Source organism: Cavia porcellus, unplaced genomic scaffold, assembly GCF_034190915.1.
Source record: "Cavia porcellus strain 051 isolate PalLab524CR breed Dunkin Hartley unplaced genomic scaffold, mCavPor4.1 scaffold_33, whole genome shotgun sequence".
Classification (NCBI taxonomy): domain Eukaryota; kingdom Metazoa; phylum Chordata; class Mammalia; order Rodentia; family Caviidae; genus Cavia; species Cavia porcellus.
The window spans coordinates 6,795,295-6,817,407 of record NW_026947516.1 but is presented as its reverse complement, the minus strand read 5'-3'; the positions used below and the strand labels follow the sequence as shown (position 1 = coordinate 6,817,407).

Sequence of the window (22,113 nt, the reverse complement as noted above, 5' to 3'; positions counted from 1 at the left end):
TAAAAATGCAGACCTAGAGAGAAAATTAAAATGGTGGAAAGATATAGTGATACATAGGTCATCTAATAAAGAGATTTAGGGACAATGAGAGGAAAAGAGTCTTAATGTTGAAGGTAGCAAATAAGGAAAATCCATAAGTAAACCCTGGGATGTATTATTTGTATCACTGGTGATAATGGGCATCTTTGAGCATTCAGACAGAAATAACAAACACATTGGATTTTCTTTTTACTTCCATTGCTATCCTTTGGCTGTAGGTTCAGACTTACTTTTTTTAAAAAATTTTTTTTTTATTTTAAATACATTAAGACAAAAGAGGACATAACAAAGCAGATCAGACAATGCAAGTAACAGCATTTTACCACAAGACAACACATAATTATCAGTAACTACCATGGTGTCTCTTTCTTTGAAATAGTTGAGCATAGCTTCATACACAATAGTATCAAGCACAATGAAACAATATAAAACCATTCAAGAGAATGAAAGTGTTACAGGGCTTTCAAAACCAAATAGCAGAGAATTAACAGTGGCTACTATATTATCTCATTTTCCACAGAAAATTTGTTTATACTATCACACATAATAATATCCAACAAGATATAACAGGATAGAACCAAAGGCAACAAAAAAAAGCATAGTAGGACTTCAGAGTAAGATGATGCTAAATCAGCTCTGGCTATTGTAATGTCTTCTTTTCTTTAAAATAGCTGTTTATACAATCACAGATAATAAAATCAAACAAACTAGGATAAAACCATTCCAACTAGTGAATGCAGACATTATAAGGGTTCAGAGCAATGTAATGGGGAATCATGATTACTGTAAACTCTTACGTACTCTTACCATTTCTTACACTAGGGTGACTATTCTGTATTTATACATGTGAGTTTGATTTATTTCGCTAATGAGTATGGTGTCAAGGTTCAGACTTATTGATACATTCATTTTAACAGGAAATATCTAGCAACTTTCAGGTGGTCTTTGTATGAGTCCAATGGAGACATTTACAGAGCCAGCTATATGCAGTGCAATGTCAAAGTAAGGCCAAGTATGAAATTTAAATTGCCTGTGGATCTTCTTGTTTCCAAGGTAATATACTAGAGCAATTTTCCTCATTAAGACTTAAATGGAAAGGTAATGCAGTGACTTACTGCTTTCATGTTTATTTCTGCAAGGAGTAAAACATTAAGGCTTGTTATTCAAACCTTGATGGAACTTTCAATCAGGTGATACAGGCACTTGACTTTAACCAAAAGGAGATTCATAAAAATCATTCCAAAATTTTCTTTTCTGATTACACCAACATAAAAAGAAAGCTGTCATTGGTTTTCCTGCAGGTTAATATTTATAGATTGAACAAAACCTTTAATCATAAATAGAAAACATGTGGCCTATCTAGGGGATAATTAAACATAAAAATAGTACATTAAGAAACTTTTCAGGTGAGAGAATCCAACTCCAGCCTCCTGGAGAAAGAAAAAAGAAGCAATTGATTCCCAAGATTAGGAGAATCATGGACATATGCAGGAAACCGAGGATGGCCTATGAAAAGTTTGTTTTTAAAGGAGCCATGTGGACGCCCTATGTTATCATCTTTGTTGTTTATGTACAGTGCAGACTCTGTGTTCCTGAATACTCTGCAGTTATGTCCCCCAAAATAATCAACACTTCCAACCTAACCACCCACCCATTCCTTGGTGGGAATCGCTTCACTGATCATTAACCAGAGATACTGTAATGCAGTCTGTCACCCTTGGAATGCTCACATGGTGAGTATGTGGCTAGCTATGTTAATGGAACTTCATTACTGGAAAGAAAAAAATGAAAAGATTAAAATGGCATGGATCTAGAGCAATGAAATGCTTAACATTCCATCAGTGCAAAAGCCACAATGGAAACTAAATTGGATCTGTCAGAGTGACGCGCACATAGTAAGAGCTGCTGCTTGCATTTAACTATTTTGCCTTGCATGCATTAGGAAAACATTTGTTTAATAAGGATTAAGTTGACATTTGTTTAATAAGAATTAATTTGCCCTGTGCGATAAGTTCCCCACTCTTTTCACATTCAAACTGTTTGCTTATAATTAAGCTAAAAATAAGTAAAACCTTTCCAGACATTTGAAACACTGTTTTAAGACACACAGCACATTGTTCAGGCCCATGTATTTGAAGCATCTTTAGAATTTAAGACTATTCTCATTTAATGTTCTATAACACTTTAGACATTCCTACATTTATTTAGCTGTGACTCTAAATTTGGGAGATGGCAGTAGCTGTTACTAGTTGTATTTTTAAATCATACAATTTGGTACACATTTTCTGGACAGACCCTTCCCTGTGTACCATTCCATGGGTAAATGATAAATCTGTAGTTGAATGTGATAAGATTATATCCAAAAGATGAGAAGTATAAAACAAAAGAGGCCTTTATTCTGAGAACGTGGAGAGAGAAAACCAAAACACCCCCCGACCGCTGAAGTCCGGCTTTTTCTCTGGTGGACACATGATATGGGGAGTATGTAAGTAGCCTCGGTTTGGGGTGGAACCTAAGGGGGCATTAGGGATGCACAGATAGCCCATTGGTCTTTGTTTGGCACTATAGGTAAATTCCTAGGGGTGGGGAAGACGGAGTCACAGGTAAATTCCTAGGGGTGGGGGAGATAGGAGCTCCTTGGTTCCGCCTCTAAGGCTTCATAGGCTACAGTGTCCTGTCTGGGCCAAAACACTTTCATATCCCGTATTATGATTATTATTATGAAAAGGGGCAAAGATTTCTCTAACTACTTCCTGCTGGCAAGGGGCACTGTACTGGAGTTTAGGGGAGTCAACGGGATGACGGTTGATGCCCGGGTAGATGCTGGTGCCAGGTGTTTTAGCCAGGACAACTTCACTGGTGATGGAAAAACAAAGAGACAATATGTTATGAGGAGGCATGGCACTATCATATTTAAGGATCAGGTGAAGTAGAAGGAAAGGTGCCTTTGATTTAGACATGTCACTATATCAGGAAGATGTTGAGGTAGGATCATTGTAACTATGAGGTAGAATTCTGAAAAAAAGTGTGAGGTTAGTAGGAGTGAAGTTATGAGAGGTGATTACTCCCTCATCTGAAAGCATAAAAATTAAGAGGGTAGGTGCATAAAACTTATCTCCGGTCCAGGAGTTGAACTGGAAAAAATAAGGGGAGCAGGGAAGGTGGTGGCTGTACCAGGATAGGGAAGGTAAGGGCTTAGGCTTTCAGGGTTGCCACGTTTAACCAGACAGCTGAGGGTAGAAAGAACTGCAACCATCATCACATAGAACATTATGAAGATTATCTTACACATGATGTGGGAGTCTTTAGGAAAGACTGTCAAGAGTCCTGCTATAAAAATGATCATTAATAGAACATAAGAAATTAGGAACCAAAGTGGATAACAAAACATGACTTAGCCTGTGAACTGTTGGCGCAAGGCCTTCATGAAACGGAGATGGGTGGGCAGCAGAAGATGAGATGACCACTCAGAATGATCAGATTTAGGGCTGGGTGGGCACCTCTTACCCTGAGTGATGTGAAACCAGGATGGTAGTCTAGCAACATTGACCTCTGTAGGGGTAGGCAAGTAGACCAGATAGGGGCCACTCCACCTTGGTTGTAGTCCTGTGGATTTAGAACATTTGAGATAAATTAGATCTCCTGGGGATATGGGAGGATCTGGTTTGGCCTCTCCAGAGGGTTGTGGAAGGCAGAGATCAGCATGTTGTAGCAACAAGTGTCGAAGGAAGGAGAGGACTAGGACGTAGTCAGCAAGGGGAGGGAGATTTTGGGGAGTCAGAAGATTGTGGAGTAAGAATGGCCTTCTGTACATAAGTTAAAAAGACTTAAGAAAGTAGGAGCCTGGGGAAGTGCCCTGAGCTTGGCTAAGGCTAAGGGCAAAGGTTGAGGCCAAAGTTGGTGTAGTTCTAAAATGAGTTTTGAAAGGTGTGCCTTTATGAGGCCATTTGCCTTTTCTACTTTCCCTGAGGATTGTGGATGGTATGGGATGTATAGGTGCCAGGTGATGTGTAAACTTGAGGATGCCTGTTGAGTGATCTGAGAAAAAAGGCAGGACCATTATCTGACTGAATACTCTGAGGTAGACCAAACCTTGGAATGATTTCTTGTAATATGACTTTGGTAACTACATCAGCAGTTTCCCTGGTTGTGGGAAAGGCTTCTATCCATCCTGAAAAGGTACAAAGGTGAGAAGTTATTTGAGAGTTTTGTGGTGGGGCATATGTGTAAAATCTATCTGCCAGTCCTGACTAGGGGTGTGTCCTTGAAACTGATGGGTAGGAAAGGTAGGGGGTGCCATACATCCCTGAGGAGTGGTCCTAGCACAGAGATAACAAGTGTGAGTAATCTTAAGAACGATAGCTTTTAGAGAAAGGTATATGACTATTGGGGCTAAGAGTTTATATAGGGCCTGTGAGCCTATATGAAAACAGTTGTGTAAGTCAGTGATGATGTCTAAGGCCTGTTGATTTGAGAGAACAAGTTTAGATCCCTGAAAAATCTATCCCTTAGTGTTTTGTGTGTAGCCTGGTTTATGAAGTAGCTGTAACTGCTGTGGTGAATAATTAGGCTGAGGTAGACTGTTTGGGACTAACGGGAGAAGATGAGAAAGGCAGGGCCCTTGTGCAGCTAACTTGGCTTGTGAATCTGCAAAGGCATTGCCTTGAGCAATAGGATCTGTAGAGTTTTGGTGTCCTCTACAATGAGTAACTGCTGCCTGCTTCGGAAGTTGGGCTGCCTCTAGAAGTTTAAGGATAAGGGGAGCATTAATGATGGGGGTTCCCTAAGTGGTAATAAAACCCTGTTCTTGCCAGATAGAGGTATGAGAGTGTAAAATGCTAAATGTATACTTTGAGGCAGTGTATATATTTATAATTTTGTCCTTTGCTAATGTAAGAGCCCTTGTAAGGGCAATAAGTTCTGCCCTCTGTGACGAGGTGTCAGGTGGCAGTGGATTTGCTTCTATAACTTTCAACTGGTTAACTATTGCATATCCTGCCTTCTTTTGGTTGTCTGTGTTTGTTGAACTGCCATCTATGAGCCATGTGTCAAAGGCTAAAGAGAGAGGTGTGCTACTAATGTGAGGGAAAGGGGTGGAAATCATCTGTAAGAACGCAATACAGTCATGGTGAAGGTGGCCCTCTGAGGTGTGAAGTAAGGTTGCCACATTAAGAGGACCACTAGTTGCAATAGAGATGCAAGGGTCTTGAGAGAGAGCTAAGTGTACCTGTTGAAGGTGAGAAGGGGTCATTAGGGCAGGGAGCACCTTATGTGAGATAAGCTCAGGTAGGTGATGAGGTGAGTGTACTGTAATAGATTACCCTAATGTAAACTTCTTAGCTTCCTGTGTCAGGACGGCTGCAGCTGCAAGAGCTCGGAGACAAGGAGCCCATCCTTTTACTGTGTGATCTAACTGTTTTGACAAGTGAGCTACTGCTTGAAAAGAAGGTCCTTTTTGTGTCCTAGTACACCTATAGTGTTGTGGCCCTGAGAAGTAGTGTACAGGGTGAAAGGTTGGGTAGGATCAGGAAGGGTAAGAGCTGGAGCTTTTAGGAGAGCCTCTTTTAATTTATGAAAGGAGGCATGTATGGGCCTAATAGGGCCCAGGGGTTCTTATAAGGGACCCTTAGCCGCCTCATAGAGGGGTTGAGCTAGGCCTGCAAAGTTAGGAATCCAGAGATGAAAGAAATTAGCTAAACCTAGGAAAGATGTAACCTGTTATTTAGTTGTGGGCACCTGGAGATCACAAAGAATTGCCTTACGATCTGAGGTGATTGAATGAGTGGTGGGGGTGAGAGTGAGACCTAGGTATTTGACTTTTGGGGAGGCTATCTGTGCTTTAGCAGGAGAGACCCTGTATCCACGACTAGCAAGGAAATTAAGAAGACTGGCTGAATGGTGTATGGCTAACATATTGGATGGAGAACATAATAGATGGTCGTCTATGTATTGAAGAACACTAGGTTTGAGATCAAGTTTTATGAGGTCAGTAGCGAGAGCTTGACTAAAGAAGTGGGGACTGTCTCTGAACCCTTGGGGGAGCACTGTCCAAGTAAGTTGTTGAGACCTGAGAGTGTTTGGGTCAGTCCATGTAAATGCAAAGAGGTTCTGGCAATCAGGTGTAGGGGGATAGTAAACAAGGCATCTTTAAGATCTATAACTGTAAAGTGAGTGGTGGAGGGAGGGATATGGGAGAGCATGGTATAGGCATTTGGCATGACTGGGTGAGTTGGGGTAACAGCACTGTTGATTACCCTAAAGTCCTATATCAGGCCATAGGACCCATCAGGCTTGAGTACCAAGAGAATGGGAGTATTGTGGGGTGAATGGGTAGGTTTAAGAAAACCATTGTCCAAAAGGCATTTAATTATGGGTTTAAGTCCCCTTAAATGTTGGGGAGCTATAGGGTATTGGGGAACACAGGGAAAATTTGAGGGATCCCTGAGACGGATTAAAACAGACGTGGCATGTGTAGCAAGAGTGGGATTGGATATGTACCAAACTATGGGGTCAACCCGAGAAGGAGGAAGGGGAAGGAATGGCTTTGTGATGCATTGGGAGGCTGTTTGGAGGATTAGGGCTGTGGGGAGAGAGAAAGTAAAGGAGAAGTTAAGGTTTTGAAGAAGGTCTCTACCTAAAAGGGGTGTGAGACATGTTGGGATTACTAGGAAGCTATGGGTAAAGAAACGAGTCTGGAATCGACATGGGACAGGCCCAGTTTGCAAAGGATGGGTAGGCTGGCCAGGCTGGCCTTCAACACCCACAACAGAAATCAAGGACTTACTACAAGGTCCTGAAAATTCAGGAAGTACACTATAAGTCACCCCCGTATCTACAAGCAGAGATATTATTTTACCTGAGACCTCCAGTGAGACTCAGGGCTCCGACCAGGCTACCAGAGTGGGGGCTCTGAGCCCCGAGCCCCATCAATCTTGCGCAGCAAGTCCAAGCAGATCAGTCAGCAATGAATCTGGCATTGGAGTCTCCTGTGAGGGCAAGGAGTTAGAGGATGGCTTACCTAGCTCGCTCGCAGCTAGGACAGTGGCTCTTTCAATGGCCCTTAATGTTGCAGTAGTAGGGACATGGCCCTAGAAAATGCTGGGGTTGGGGCAATCTTTTGCCCAGTGTCCTTGTTTGCTGCATTTAAAGCATAGTACAGGCAGGACTTAGGCAGCCACACCTTGTTTCAGATTTCTTGTCCTGGGAGCCCCAAGTGCCACTGCTAAGAGATCAGACTGATATTTAGCAAACTTTATTTTTTGAGCTTGTTTTTCCTCTTTTTGAATTTTATCTCTGTTGTTGAAGACACGGAAAGCTAATTTAAGAATATCCCCTTGTGGAGTTTGAGGACCATGTTCAAACTTTTGTAAGTTTGCACTAATATCAGGAGCAGACTGGGAAATAAAATAAGAGTTAACAACAATTAGCCCTTCATGAGAGTCTGGGTTTACATTAGTGAACTTAATTAAGGTTTCTTGAAGCAAATTTAGGAACACAGCTGGCTTTTCATTAGCCTCCTGGTCCTGTTCTAAAAGTTTGTTATAGTTAGTATGTTTGTGAGCAATCTTATTAAGGCCCACAATTAGACACACAATCATTTTATGTAATTTTGTTGAACCTTCTCCATTTTGATAGTTCCAGTTAGGATCTTGTTCTGGCATAGCTGTAGGCCCAGTGTCATTATCAGCGGTGTTCACCTTATGTCTGCAATCAGCTTCTCCTCAAGCTGCCTGCCACAGCTGAGTTCGCTCTTGTGAGCTGAGAGTGGTATTTAGAATCACATAAACATCCTTAAAATGTAAATCATAACAATTAGTTGTAAATTCCAATTGCCTGATATAATTCTGTGGGTCAACAGAGAAGCTACCTAATTTATGGGTAATCTGAGATAAGTCAGAAAGGGAGAAAGGCACATGTATAATAACAAATCCCTTGGGGCCAGCTTGCTCCCAAAGTGGTAGCAGAGATTGAGGAGAAGATTGCAGAGTAGATGGCCGTTGGGCAGCCATCCATCTGGTAGGTGCATGTGAGCAATTATCTTTAGAGTGGCTACAAAGCAGCTGCCAGTTAACATGGGACGAGGAAACACAGGCAGTTGGCGCCTCACTGTGTGCCTTGCAGCGATGAAATTGCTGTCCACAGCACAGTGAACTGTCATGTGGTCTACAACAGGATGACTGTTGCTGATCACCAGAGGAGCCACAAGGGGGTGGCCCTTGACCATGAGATCAGTTCCAAGATGGTGGCACCCTTTCACATGGCAGAGGGCCGCAACATGGCGATGGTTCCCGATGCAAGCTGCAACAGTCACGCGGCCTGCCGGCAGGACATAGGGACCAAAACCTAGTATGGTGGGCGGGAGGTGAGAATGCCATAGGGGACAGAGAATTTTCAGGAGAGTAAGAGGTTGGAGACTGTGAAGAAGTGCTAACAGAGGGATTAGAGCTGCTGGGAGAATTTTGGGTCCCAGGAGACAGAGGGGAATATGATTGCAGAGTTGGAGATAACTGCGACACAGAGGGATTAGAGCTGCTGGGACAATTAGGGGTCCCTGGAGAGGGAGGGGAAGATGATGGCACAGTGGGAGATAACAGTGAGGAACGATGTTGGGGGTCGGCAGGCGGTGGCCGATAAAAAACCAGAGGTACTTCGTCTACCAGATCATGAGGGGAGGAGGGGAGAATTTGTGGCACAGCAGAGTTAGCTAAAAGTACCTGGGCGGGGGTACAAGATTTAATGAGAGACGGGTGTGTTCTCAGAGCAAGGAAAGCCTGTATGTAAGGGATCTCTGTTAACTTGTCACCAGTTTGGCAGAAATCATATAGATATTTGAGAATACAGGGGTCAAAGATCACCCCTTTGGGCCATGGGCTGCCTGTAAGTGGGTAGGTCAGCCAAACCTCTTGGCAGTAAAAGATTAATTGTTTAGTTTTCATGGTGTGTTTAATTTTAAGAGTACATAAATTGGAAAGTAAGCATTGCAGAGGTGTCTTGGGGGAATTAGAAAAAGCATTTCCCATGACTAATTTAGTCAAGAAACAAGCAGTGGTCCAGAGGTTGAGCCGTCACTTGTCCCGTGGCACCAAATGGCGGTTAGGGTTCCAAAAACTCGTATTTCTCGGTTGTCACCGAGAAATGTACGTGTGCCTTCCATATGGGTTCAGTAACAATTCTGCCCAATGGAATGTGAAGCTCTGAGGGACATGAGAGCCTTCCAGTGTGGGCTGGCCCAGGAAAACTCTGCCTTGGGCTCTCCGAAACCAAAGGATGTGAGAGTTTTCGAGTGTGGACACAGGTTGACCAGAAAGACCCTGCCCTGGGCTTTCTTAAGGACGTGAATGTCATGAACCCATGGAAAGCAGGGAGAAAACCTGCCTGGGGCTGAGCCCAGTGCCAAAGAATTCTCTGGAGTTTGCTCACCTGAGATTAATCGGGCCAGTGTTGTATGTGAGCAGTTGGCAACAAATTATTCAGGTCCCAGGAGATGAAAAGCGAGAATTAATCCAGGATGTAATCCCATTCGTGAATTGGCTGGGACTCAAACTGGATGTGTCCCAGGAGTCAATTGCCTGCCAATCGAGTCATGGTACCAAATGATAAGATTATATCCAAAAGATGAGAAATATAAAACAAAAGAGGCCTTTATTCTGAGAACACAGAGAAAACCAAAACATCCCACAACTGCTGGAGTCCAGCTTTCTTTCTGGCGGACACATGGCACAGGGGGTATGTAAGTAGCCTCTGTTTGGGGTGGAACCTAAGGGGGCATAAGGGATGCACGGTAGCCCACTGGTCTTTGTTTGGCACCATAGGTAAATTCCTCGGGGCAGGGAAGATGGAGTCACAGGTAAATTCCTAGGGGTGGGGGACATAAGAGCTCCTTGGTTCCGCCTCTAAGGCTTCATAGGCTACAGTGTCCTGTCTGGGCCAAAACTCTTTCAGAATGTGTGTAACTTAACTATAGTCCCTTTAAGAAACATTCTCAGGAACAACGCAGGGCTGTTGATACTGTATGGTTTAGTTTCAGTAACTATCCCACAGAGCCCTCCATGGTAAAGGGTTGGTCAGCAGTATGTAGCTCCATTGGGAAGTGCTGGATCCTTTAAGATTTGGGCCTTCGTGGAAAAAATTGAGATCACTGGGAGGGTGACTTTGAAGAGGATATTGGGGCCCTGGCTCCTCACTTCCTGTCTTTTACTTCTTGGTTGCCATGATGGGAGCAGCTTTGCTTTTCCCCATGTTCTCTACTGTGATGTTCTGACTTGCCACAGACCCAAAAGAAATGAAGCACTTTGCCATGGACTGAAATCTCTGAAACCGTGAGCCAAATTAAAGCCTTTCCTTTTCTTCCATTATCTTAGGTCTTTGTTACAGAAACAGGAAGCTGACTGACACAATGTATATTCTAGTTCATGAAGACAGACATATGTTCACAGTCAATGCAACAGTATAAAAATTAACCTATATACTAACAAGGGTCTATTTCATAAGGTCACCTTCAGCAGTGGACTATTATATTCAGTCTTTTTAGTACAATACAAACGTGTTGTCTTTAGTCATCGTATCACAGAGAATCTACATTTCTGCATAAATATGTTTCACCTTCATGATAGGATAAGGACAACATGTACTGGCTGTCTGTGTCTCTAGTTGATATCAAGCTTTATATCAGTTTATCTCATTAATTTTCCCCATTTCTGTCTCTCTCTCTTCACTTTTTTGAGAGTTGGGGAATCTTCTAATGCAAGAGGTGAAACATTAAGGCATGTAAAGAAAGTGTGGTTTGGTGAGGGGAAGGTCCAGTTCAGCATATGTGTAGCCTGAGTCTCCTAGCCAATTTCCATATCTGCTCTGGTTCACCTCCCCAGCACTCTCCCCTGGAGGAGAAGCAGGCAGCACAAACCCAGGTATCTGAGATGACAATCTACTTTTGAATTACAAACCTTCCTGTGGCCTTTTTCCTCAAAGGGCTTGCTCTTCTTTTCCTGGGCATTTGGTTGTCTGAAGCCTACAAATGGACAGAAAACTCATTTCAGGATCCTTCTGTTTCACTGTAATCCAGGTTGCAGAATTTATACAGGTTCCACTAGTCAGTGTTTTCTGAGACTCAGGTAGAAAAGGAATTTGGGGCTCAATCATCTGAACTCATTGAAGCATCTTCCCTGGACTCCAGGGCCCCAAAATGAAGACCTTTATAAGAATTAACTGGGAGGCTACAGAAGAGGCTTCCCTATCAAGATATTTTAAAAAATTCATGACTGCATTCCTAGGGAGGATAATAGAGACTACTGCTACCATCAAAGCATGAAAATACCAAACGCCTTGTTTTCCATCACAGTCCCACCTGACCCATCTGAGACGTATCACTGATGATGTAGATTTGCAAACTGAACACTGCTGATTCTCTTTGCAGCTTTGATGTGGATGTGATCTTTTTACGTGATCAAATATCACAGACTGGCACCATGAATTTATTTAAAGACCCGCCCTTTTTTTACTAGCATTTATTTTCTCTGTGTCTATTCTTTAAATACAGGTTTATTCATATAAATGTGAGTTTTTCCAAACATATGGACATCCAGGGAGACCCTCCACTGCCCTAATAACTTCTGTGTTGCTGGTGCATGATCATAGAACTTGGTCTGTGCTAGCGTGAAGATGTGCTTTGAGCAAGCAGCCAGATGCACTGTATTTTCTCTTCCTTCATGCAAGATAAAGCATTGCTCAGAAGTGAAGCTGTGGACTTAACCAAGTGTTGTTAAACCGTGTGTTGAGGGCAGCAAGAGCTATTCTTCCACTATGCCATCTATCCCTCTCCAGGTCACTCAGTGAGAAAAAGAAAAAAGAATAGTTATGTACTATTTGGATCATTGTGTTTTTGGATCTTTTGCAAAATCACCTGCATGTGCTGTGTAGTCAGTACGCTATGTGACTGACTGTGTTCCTAAGTCCAGCATTTCACATTGAGTAGTCTGTGGTAAGTGATGGTTAATCTTCACTGCCAAGATGAGTGCCTTGGAAGATGCATAGGAAATCAGGAAATTACACTTTCAGGCATGTCCTGGAGGGTCAAGGGCATATGACCATGTGGACAATATCTAGCCATGTCCTCTCCAGCTCTTTCTAACTCTCTCTTCGTCCTGGCTGAAATGAAGTGAGTAGCTTCCCTCACCCATGCCCTTCTGCCATTTTGTTTCTGCTTTGAAGCCCAGTGGCCATGGACTGAAAACTGAAATGTTGAGCCAAACTAAATCTTTTCTCATTCAAATGAAGGTGTTAGATATTTTGTCCCAGCCACAGAGAACCTGACCAATGCAATGTTCAATCCCGGATGCTGTATCTTTTGGATGACTCTAAGTCCTTGCTTTTTGTGAATGCTGGAATTTCTTGTTCCCTCAATGTTCTACACCATTCCAGTTCTCCCCTTCCTAACTTCCTAACTGATGGCTCATGCATCACGTGGATAGGTGTAAAAACTCAGATTATTCAGACATTCTCAAATACAGTTTTGTATTCCCATTAACTGGAAACTCTTGAAAAGTAAATGTACAGTGGAGACCCCAATCAATACTCCATCGTCCAAGTATCAAGTTCAGCACAAGCATTGATAAGTCATGGGAACATCGTGGACATTTAGTGTGACCTACTGAGAAACGCATTTACATCTGTATCTTACTTCCATGTATCTATCTCCATCTCAGCAGGCCAGTCATGACAACTACACAGGGAAAACCTGGAAGGAAGGACATTCTACTGGCTGGTAGACCTTCAGGCATCAAATAGCCATGGAAAGTCTAAGAAGCTGTCCTAGTCTAAAGAAGACTTTAGAAAAATGTAACATGATGTGCCAGCTGAATAGATGTTAGGGAAAAGGTAAGTTAGTCCAAATAAACTTTGACTTTAATTAACTGTAATGTAGCAGTATTGGTTCCTTACTTGTGAGTAGTACAAGATGTTAAACTAGGAATCATTTATGTGTCATTCTGTGTGTTTGAGACAGAAAGAGAGACACACACACATAAGACTGTAATATTTTTGAAAATCTTATGTAAATGTGAAACTATTCTCTATCAAATAAGTTATTGAACTAAAGCACACTATGAAATACTTTCAAATGTCTTTACTCAATCTCTTTCCCTCTGTCGCTTTTTTTCTCCCTTTCTCTCTCTCTCTCTCTCTCTCTCTCTCTCTCTCTCTCTCTCTCTCTCTCTCAGAGATAACTTCCTCAAATTACTATAAAGTTGGCAGAAGATGAAGTAATGGAGAATGCTGAACTATGGAGCCCTAGATATGAAAACGAGTTTTTAAAGTCATTAATAATGCGGGTAAACAGGAATCATTGACAGGGATAGAAAAATCTGGAAGGAGAGTAGACAATAGTACTGTTACATATTCCAAGAAGTCAGACATTAATGTAATCAATGAAAATTTTTAAGGTTGTAATAACACATAAGAAGATATTGTCCCACTTGCAGATAAAAATCCAGTCTTGTGGCAATAATTTCCAAAGTTTGTCTATGGAAGAAGGATAGGGTCATGGGAGTCTAAGTTTTAAGCACTGAAATATGGGCTCTGGGCAGACTCAGAAAGCATACAGGCAATGCAAAATATAGGAAATCTCCCAGAAAGATTCAAATACTGCAAGGAGTTGCTCTCTCTGTATTTTGTACGTTTTCCTCTCTGATTGTTGATTTGATATATTGGCCACTTCTTATGTGAAGAAAACACAATCAGAAAGGCCAGACACTCACAGATTTGCCAGGAAATAGGAGTGTAGGGGCACTTTGTAGGAGCAGTGAAATGGCCCAGCTCGAGGGAGAGGAGCTACAGGACAGTGCCTCAGTCACATACTCCCTGTAATCTCAGGTGTACACTCCACATCTCAGAGGTTCAACTTTCTCATCTGTAAAATAAAGAGAGTTCATATCTGCAAGAATCATGATAAGGACACAACCCAACAAATATAAACATGATAAGCCAAAATTTAGCACCTCGGTCAATCCAGCATGGCACTTTCGATGAGAAGATGTCACAGAAAACACAGTATGGAAAAATCAAAGGCATTGGCTGGGTCACTGAAACAATAAGATAGGAGATGGTGGCTATAGGTGAGGACCTGAAGCGCCATGGGTCTGGGGTGTGACGATCCTGCAAGATAAAAGCTATAGGAAAGACAACATTTGTGGCTGGAGATAGAAATATTTGATGCTAAGATGTCTGAGATGAAGACTTCTCAGATGATGGCGAGAATAAGTAGAGAAGGAAATCACTGGAGCAACCAGTGTTTGGAGATACCTGGTAAGCAGATAGTCAACATAAGGAAAATATATAGGAATAAAGGAAAAGTTGAAAGAAACAGGAAGATGGAAAAGTAAACAGGCATTGAACATCACAGTTAAAATTATGAATGTACAAACCAGCATTGAAGTGGATAAAGACAAGAGAGTTTAGCCACTGTGGCTGAAAAGGAGAAATAATATCATGAAATACTAGGACTGGAATCGATATGATTTTACCCTATTTTAATGATATTTTAAAGAAATTAAATTTACTTCATATAGCAATCTATCAAAGTAAGTTACATCTTCTAAATGGGTTTGTTCCAGATTGTCATTCAGAGAAAACATAAGTCTACATGCACATGGAAAGAGACAGTCTTAGCATATGGCTTTATGTGTGATTCTGGGATTTCACATGCTGATAAATAACATGAAAAAGTATGGATTTCTAAGCACTGATATATTGCATTTGAAGTTCAGTGAGCTAATTTTGCCTTGGCTATTTGCTTATGATTTTATATACCATTGGGATTCATAGGGTTCTTCTACATCTGCACCAAATTTCTCATTAAGAAAGATACCAACCATGAAAGTAACACCAGGTTTTCTAGAAACAAGGTGTGGCTACTAGAAAAAAAAAAAAAAGATTATCATTGAATTGTGTGAGTCTATGTGTTATAACTTGTGGTGTATCCTTTTGCATTTTAAAAATGAATGTTTCAAATCTTTTGTTAAGTGATGGCTTCAATATCACCACATCATAGGATGTTTTTAAAGTCTCCCCCTGTATTCTCACTTTTAGCTAATGATGAATGACACTCCAGAACTATGATTTTGTTTCTTTATGCTCATCTATTTGTAGATGACAACCAGCTGCACTTCTTTGTTGAAGGACATATGTGTCAAGAGTTTAGAAGGATAACAAAATAACTGATGTGATTGGCTCAAAATTCAAAATGAGCTATTATTATTATTATTATTATTATTATTATTATGTGGTCTAGATGTGACACTCATGAAAGAAATATATACATATATATGTACGTATAATCACAGTTTGCAAAGCTACCATACGATATAATTGATTCAAGATTATGTCTTTGAAAATTTATCTCCTGCTAATTGAGGAATCTTTAATAACCCTGGCATAGTAATTCTGTTTTCCATGTAACAGAGTATAGTCATGGAAAACGCAATCATCACTCTTCCTTTAGAAAGCTAGTTTATTTTTGAAAGGTTTCAAAGCCATTACTGTTTTTGCTTCAAATGGGGAACAAATGGTGCTCAGGATTGCTGAGAGCTTCAAATTTGAAAGCACACACGTGAACCTTTTTTTTTTTTTTCTTCGCAGGTCAGAGGATGAGACAGGAAAACCTAGAGTATTTGGAAAATATTTACCTTGTCTGTCAGGCAAGGCAGTCCGTTAAAGGGCATAAAGACTTCTGGTTATTTTTCAATGGTGCTATTCCAGGGTGTCGATAAACATCCTGTGACTTGGAAATCCGCAGAGTTACTAAAGAAATCTGGCTGTCAACCATCTGCTACTTCTGTATTGACTCCAGGTCTATTTCAGGACAAGCCATTTGCCTTCTGGCATGATGTTCATTCCTCTTTGGTGAAGCAAAGAATGTGGAGGGTGATAAATTTTAGAGTCACTGATAGGAATAATAAGATGGATAATACTAAGTCAATTGAAAGTATAATGGCAATTGCTTGATTCAGCAGCATATCAGCCATGCTATGGTGTTATGCTTTGGGCAGAGGAAATTGACTTAGTTAAAATGAATAGTGTTTCTACCTACATCAAGACTGTCATACTTTTCAACTAGGGATCCTCACAGTGTGATTCATGGACCAGCAACATCAGCATCAACTGTCCACTATAAAAGTTTAGGTCTCAGTTAAGGCCTTTTGAATTTACTAGCGGGGTCTAGCAATATGCATTAATGAATCTCCAAGGATCTTGATGCATGGTTGCATTTGAAATTACCATTTATAAATTAGAGGTTCATAAACATTTTCCTGTAAAGGGGCAAATATTAGATAGGATTGACTTTGTGGGCAATGTGGTCTCCGTGAGCAGCCATAGACAATACATGCATCAATCTCTGTGGAATTGGACATGACCAGGCTCCACCAAAACTTCTGTTTCTGAGAAAAACAACTGGATTTGATCAGCGTGCTGATCCTCACCTAATACCTTTCTCACTCATTACACACCAGCCGAGCTAGCTTCTGTGAGTTGATTCAAAGTGATCGAGATAGATAGATACATACATAGACATAGATATGCTATCCATTCAAAATACAGGTCCTCCTGAGCACAGATTGAAAATGTGAATTTTCATTTGTTGAATTTGTGATACTATGATATGTTCATAGAAAGATGTTTATGATAAAACTAATTTGGGGAAGATATATGTTCACTTCCATAAAATGTTAACATCCACTTTGGCTAGCCTTCCTGATTCATAATGGATGGAATTTTATTACGTATTTTAGAACTTTTTATTTTATATCGTAATGCTGCGCTACGCTAAATGAATTTTGTCCTGACCACAGTCAATCGCTTAAGGATTCTGGCTTTTGAAACTCCATCAACAGAAAGTGCCCATCCTTAGAGATGTCCCTGATCACAGCAGTTTGAACTTAGAGAATGTCTGATCAGTTTCACTTTGAGTTGATTGTGTAACCCCAGCTGAGCCACTTTCTGATGTTTCCTGTTGCAGTCTTGTGTTTTATATCATGTCATTTCCTTTTAACTGTTAAACATAGTCCCACATTTTTTTTCTCTCAACCACTCCTTGTAGTGATGTTACAAACTGGTGCCCTAGTAGATTTTTTTCCTGCTTTCAAATATATGTGCAAACGCTTATTCCTAACCCTCATCAGTAGAAACAGAGGAACACAAAGAAACATAAAGCAAAATCTGATTGACTCAAAGTGCTTTCAAGTTGTTTTTTTGGTAAGCTTCAGAATGCAGTTTGATGCAATTTTCTTGCTTTTGTTGCCAGGACAGTTTGGCCCAATTATGTGTTCTCAGACATTTTTCTTTGAGCTGAAAGCTCATTGTGTCCAAGAAACACTAATGTTAAAAAATCACATTTATGGTTTGCAGACACTTTTTAGTACAAAGAACATTCTTTAATGTGGCTAATTCCCTTTTAAAAAAATCTATAAACATGATTTAATAACATACCACATGTGAATTTTGACACTATTTAGTAAATATTTGCATATGTAATATCTGGCAAGTATGAACTATTTTGTATTCCTTTCTAGTTCTTAAAATTGAAGTCAGTAGGAAACACTTTAAGACAGCAATAAAATTTATTAATAAAAGAAAGGCAAGAGTTGGGGAGAGAGCCAGGCCTCACCAGGAGATCCCCGCCTGGCAAGCTGTGCCATGTGTGGGCTGCCGACAGGGTGGGAATGGCCAGACCCAAGCCTCTCTGTATGCGTCAGCACCACTAGTGGACTTCAGAGGGAGAGAACAAGGCTCACCAGGAAACGACTCCCTCCTGGAAACCCTATGATTTTGATTGTTTTGTTGGGTTGGGTTTTATTCTCTTTTGTTTTGTTTATGTTAAATCTGATAGCAGGAGCAGCTATTTAAAAGATAGTAAGACATCATGGTAGCCATTTTGGATTTACTGTTGACTTGTTTTGAAGTCCTTTACTACATTCATTGATTTGTTTTTATTGTTTCTATTCTATTGTGTTCTGTTCAATTTTTCCTATGTCTGAAGTTATCTGCAGCTATTTTGAAAACAAGAAGAGGCGTTACAGTAACTACTGTTGTTTTGAATTCCTGTGCCACTTATACTGCTGTTGTGCATTCTCCCAGTGTTCTGGGAAAATAGACATTTGTCTGTTTTTACTTTTATTAATGCATCAGGACCATGCAGTTACATGCATATAGATTTAAAGTGGTCATATCTACTTCAGAACCTGACATATTTTCCAATACATTTTTACTGTGAAAAACTGATTTAATGTAATGTTAATCTGATGTAGATGCAGTTAGGCCTCTGTCCCTTGGGTTAATAAATAATTAGGGTTTGGTTTCCCCTCTTCTTCCTTTCAAGCAAGGTTGTATCTCTATCTTTTCTCTATGGAGTTTAATCTGTTCCTATTGATCGTGTTTATGGGCTTATTGCTTTCACCTTACAGTGCACTTTCTATTTGTGTCAGTTTCTCTTTATGCCTTTTTTGTTTGTTGCTCCCAGATTTTGTTTTGTTTTGTTTTCCATTTTATTTTAGCTAGGTTGAGCATTGCCATTCTGTTTTCTCCTTTATTGGGCTAGATGTTATAAACTTTTATTATACCCTTGAATTCCTTTCCATTCCTTCACTGGATAGTTTCAATTAAGTGTTCTAGCTCGACATCAGTGTCTTTTGAACTGTGTGTCCATTTAGAATGAATATATCACCCATTTCTTCTCCAGATGGTATAAAAGTCACACAGAATGGACATACAGCTGTCAAGGGACTGACATTTAGTTGGGGTGGTTTCTTGCTGTCCCATGTAGTCTGCCCCCCCAAAGCTGGGGCCTCTTTACCTGATAATAGATGCTTGTGCATACTTGTAAAATAATTGCGTGTACCAGTCTGTGTGTGTGTGTGTGTGTGTGTGTGTGTGTGTGTGTGTGTGTTTCTGTAGGCATATGCACAGATCTATGCACATCACTATCCTGTATTAAGAGAATGTCAACCTTTCATTCGCAAAGGACTTATGACCCCGAAAGTATGACCCTGGTTGGATAAACATCTTTCATACACTTGGCTAGATGTTTTAAGCCAGCATCTCATCTTCTTTTCCAAATTTAGTAGCAGCCTTCATCCTAAGGAGCTACATTCAACTTTTAAACTCCTCCAGCCTAGTGCAGTGTAGAGCAGACAGATCAATCACCATGGAAATGGGATTAAGCAGACATAGCTGAACGTGTGACTGGAGAAAGTGACCACCTTCAAATAGCAGAATGGAGCTTATGCATCTCACAGGAAGACAGGAACTGTGAGATATCTAAATCTGAAAAGCTAACAAATTTTACTCAAAAATCTCTGCAATAATTGTATGCCTTTCAGTTATTGCTGAAGAGAAACAGGAGGGTAGAGGCTGCTCTGAACTGAAAAACAAATCTGTTAGCAACCAAGACTCTCCACAATGAGAGGGTAGAGAGATGTGCAGAGACCAAGATTGCTGAATTCCCATGGCCCGTCCTAGCCCTAACAATCTATTGAGAACAGATTGAATTCATAGTGGTACCTATCCATAGTTACAGCTTCCTTTTGGTCACTGAGCAAAATTTATGTAATTCTTTCAGGCCTATAAATGCAATCATTTTTACTATGTAACACTCTGTTTGTTTTATAAATTTATGAAGTAAATATTTAGAAACTCTTCTTTTTTTAAATCAAGAGTTGGCACCAAAAAAGGAAAAGTCAACTTTGTACAAAATTTTGGTGCTAAGTTTTGACTGACCAGATACACTTCATTGGTTTTAGAAAGCCTTCCTGTAGAGAATGTTCTGAAAGGAATTTCTCTGCTTTTATGAGCCAAAGATTCTGACTGGGTTGTCTGTACAACTTGAGTTTCCTGAACCATACCTCTCCCATGGATCCCATCAACCCATCATCAGAATATTGAATGGTACCGTGGCTTGAGAGAGCTGTAGTAAAAAGTCAACACAGGAGAAAAGGGGTGATATCAAAAGCATCATCAAGCTTAATTATAATTAATCCAAAGAAAGTGCCATCTTGTATTCAGTAAGTCATTTTATAAATTGAAACATATGAGGGTATGCATCATGATAAAGAATGTCTGCCCATTGTGTTTTCCATTTATTACAAAGGGCTGATTCTCTTGATTGGGAAAAATCTGCTGAAGTGCTTATTGTTCTGGAAATCCAAAATATCATAAACTTTAATTATGATGACATCTAGATATTTGTGTGTTTATAAGACTACCTTGGACTAATAATTATGATGTCACATAGAGTCCCTTCTTCATTGATGTGTCCTTGGTAACATAGTTAACTCCTTTCTTTTTTTTTTTTTTTTGTCTTTTTTGAGATGGGGTCTCCCTATGCTATGCAGTTCAGGCTGCCCTTGAGCTCACTTTGTAGCCCTGGCTGGTCTCAAACTGGCCAGGATCCTCCCACCTCAGCCTCCTAAGGGCTGGGATTACAGGCATGAGCCACCACGCCCAGCTGTTAACTGCTTTAATTTCTCTGTGTTACTCTCTGTCTCTGCCTCTCTTTCTCTTTGTCCCTGCTCCCTTTGTTATCTCGGCTAAAATATCTGAGGCTTATTCCAACCAAACAATATTGAGGCTACGTGGTAAATGAAAACACAGTTGAGTAAAACTGACCAACTACTCCTAAGATAACAATATGCAATATATTAACTAGTATTTGTGCCTTAATTTTTTTGAAATTGTGTCATTTCTGTCCTTTTTTCTATTTTGTTTTTTAAAATAAAATTTTTTTTAAAAGTTGATATTTTAACCATTATCTCTCCCTAGTTCAATTTAAAGTAGGCGTACTGCAATAAACAGAAATTAAAAAGCAGAAATTATTTTTCTGTCTATCAATACTGACATTTTTTCTGATTACCATTTTCTTTATAGTTTTTCAAGTAAATTTTTTGTGAGCCCATATTTGCAATACATCAAGTTTGCATTACTTAGTGGAGCTGATCATGTATGTAACACATCTTGTTTTATGTATCTTTGATAAAATTTTTTTTTAAATTTTATTTAAAGAGAACAAAACAGTAAAAGGGTACAAGTAATACAGAATTTCAAAAAAATAAACAGTAAGAAATCACTAGTTAATAGTTACTGTCACCTTAGAAATAGTTGTTCAAGTTACAAAATTAAAGTATACAAGGTGGACATTCAAACAGTGAGATTGCAAACAGTTGTCTTCAATGATCCAACAAAAACTTAGTAATATGGTCATCTATCTTACATACCTAAACACACTTGCAATTGTGTCCTTTAGAGCACCTTCTTTTCCTCTCTTTTTTGCAATAACATTTACACATTTTGGGTTTTATTACTCCCACAGTTAAGTGAGGGTCCCAAACTAGCTGGACTCCCGGGAAAGGTGCGGGGACACTTACACCAGGCTGCCCAGCCTCTGGAACCAATGGCACCTGCTTGCCTTGTATGTAACACATCTTAATTCCTTTTCCTTCCCCTCCCTCCATCTCTTGAGCTTCTTCCCATTTAAGAAGCCCTCTATCTCCTACTTCCTATGATCTATCTTATATTTTGAGTTTCTCATATAAGAAAATCCATGTAATATTTAAGCTTCTGTGTCTGAACTGTTTCATTGAACACTGTGGTATAAAGGTGCATCCGTTTTCCTACAAAGAACTCAAGCTTATTCTTTATGGAAAAATACTGTTGTGTATAAAGGCACATATTCTTTATCCATCCATTGGTTGGTGGACATGCAGGCCTTTTCCAAGACTTAGGTATTATGAGTTGCTATAAACTTGGGAATGAACGTATCCCTGTAATATGATGTCTTTAACTCTTCAGCGAAGATACCTAGAAGGGGAATGGCTGGGCCAGGTGAAATTTCTCATTTAACTTTGGAGGAATCTCCATGCTGATTTCCCCAGTGCTTGCACTGGTTTACATTCCCACCGACAGTGGAGAAGGGCTCCTTTTTCTCTCCCAGTCTCACCTACATTCTTGAACCCCAGGAGCCGCCCTGGTTCAGGAGAAAGAATAGTTAATTTGATGTTCAGGGTGACTTATTCCCAAAGGTGGTTTCACATT

The 22,113-nt window shown here is 40.2% G+C and overlaps 1 long non-coding RNA gene across 11 annotated transcripts in view; it reads left to right on the top strand.

The window, feature by feature from the left end:
• The window catches only part of LOC106025929 (uncharacterized), a 228,737-nt gene that overhangs the window by 188,303 nt on the left and 18,321 nt on the right, over positions 1–22,113 (top strand). For 6 of the 11 annotated variants that reach the window (XR_010045440.1, XR_010045436.1, XR_010045439.1 and 3 more), the window contains one exon: positions 12,741–12,912. The exons of 4 other annotated variants lie outside the window; for them this stretch is intronic. This is a non-coding gene — a long non-coding RNA (uncharacterized LOC106025929). Of the gene's footprint in view, positions 1–12,740; positions 12,913–15,669; positions 20,209–22,113 lie in introns of those variants that run through there. One more of the 11 variants, XR_010045442.1, reaches the window with a different exon arrangement.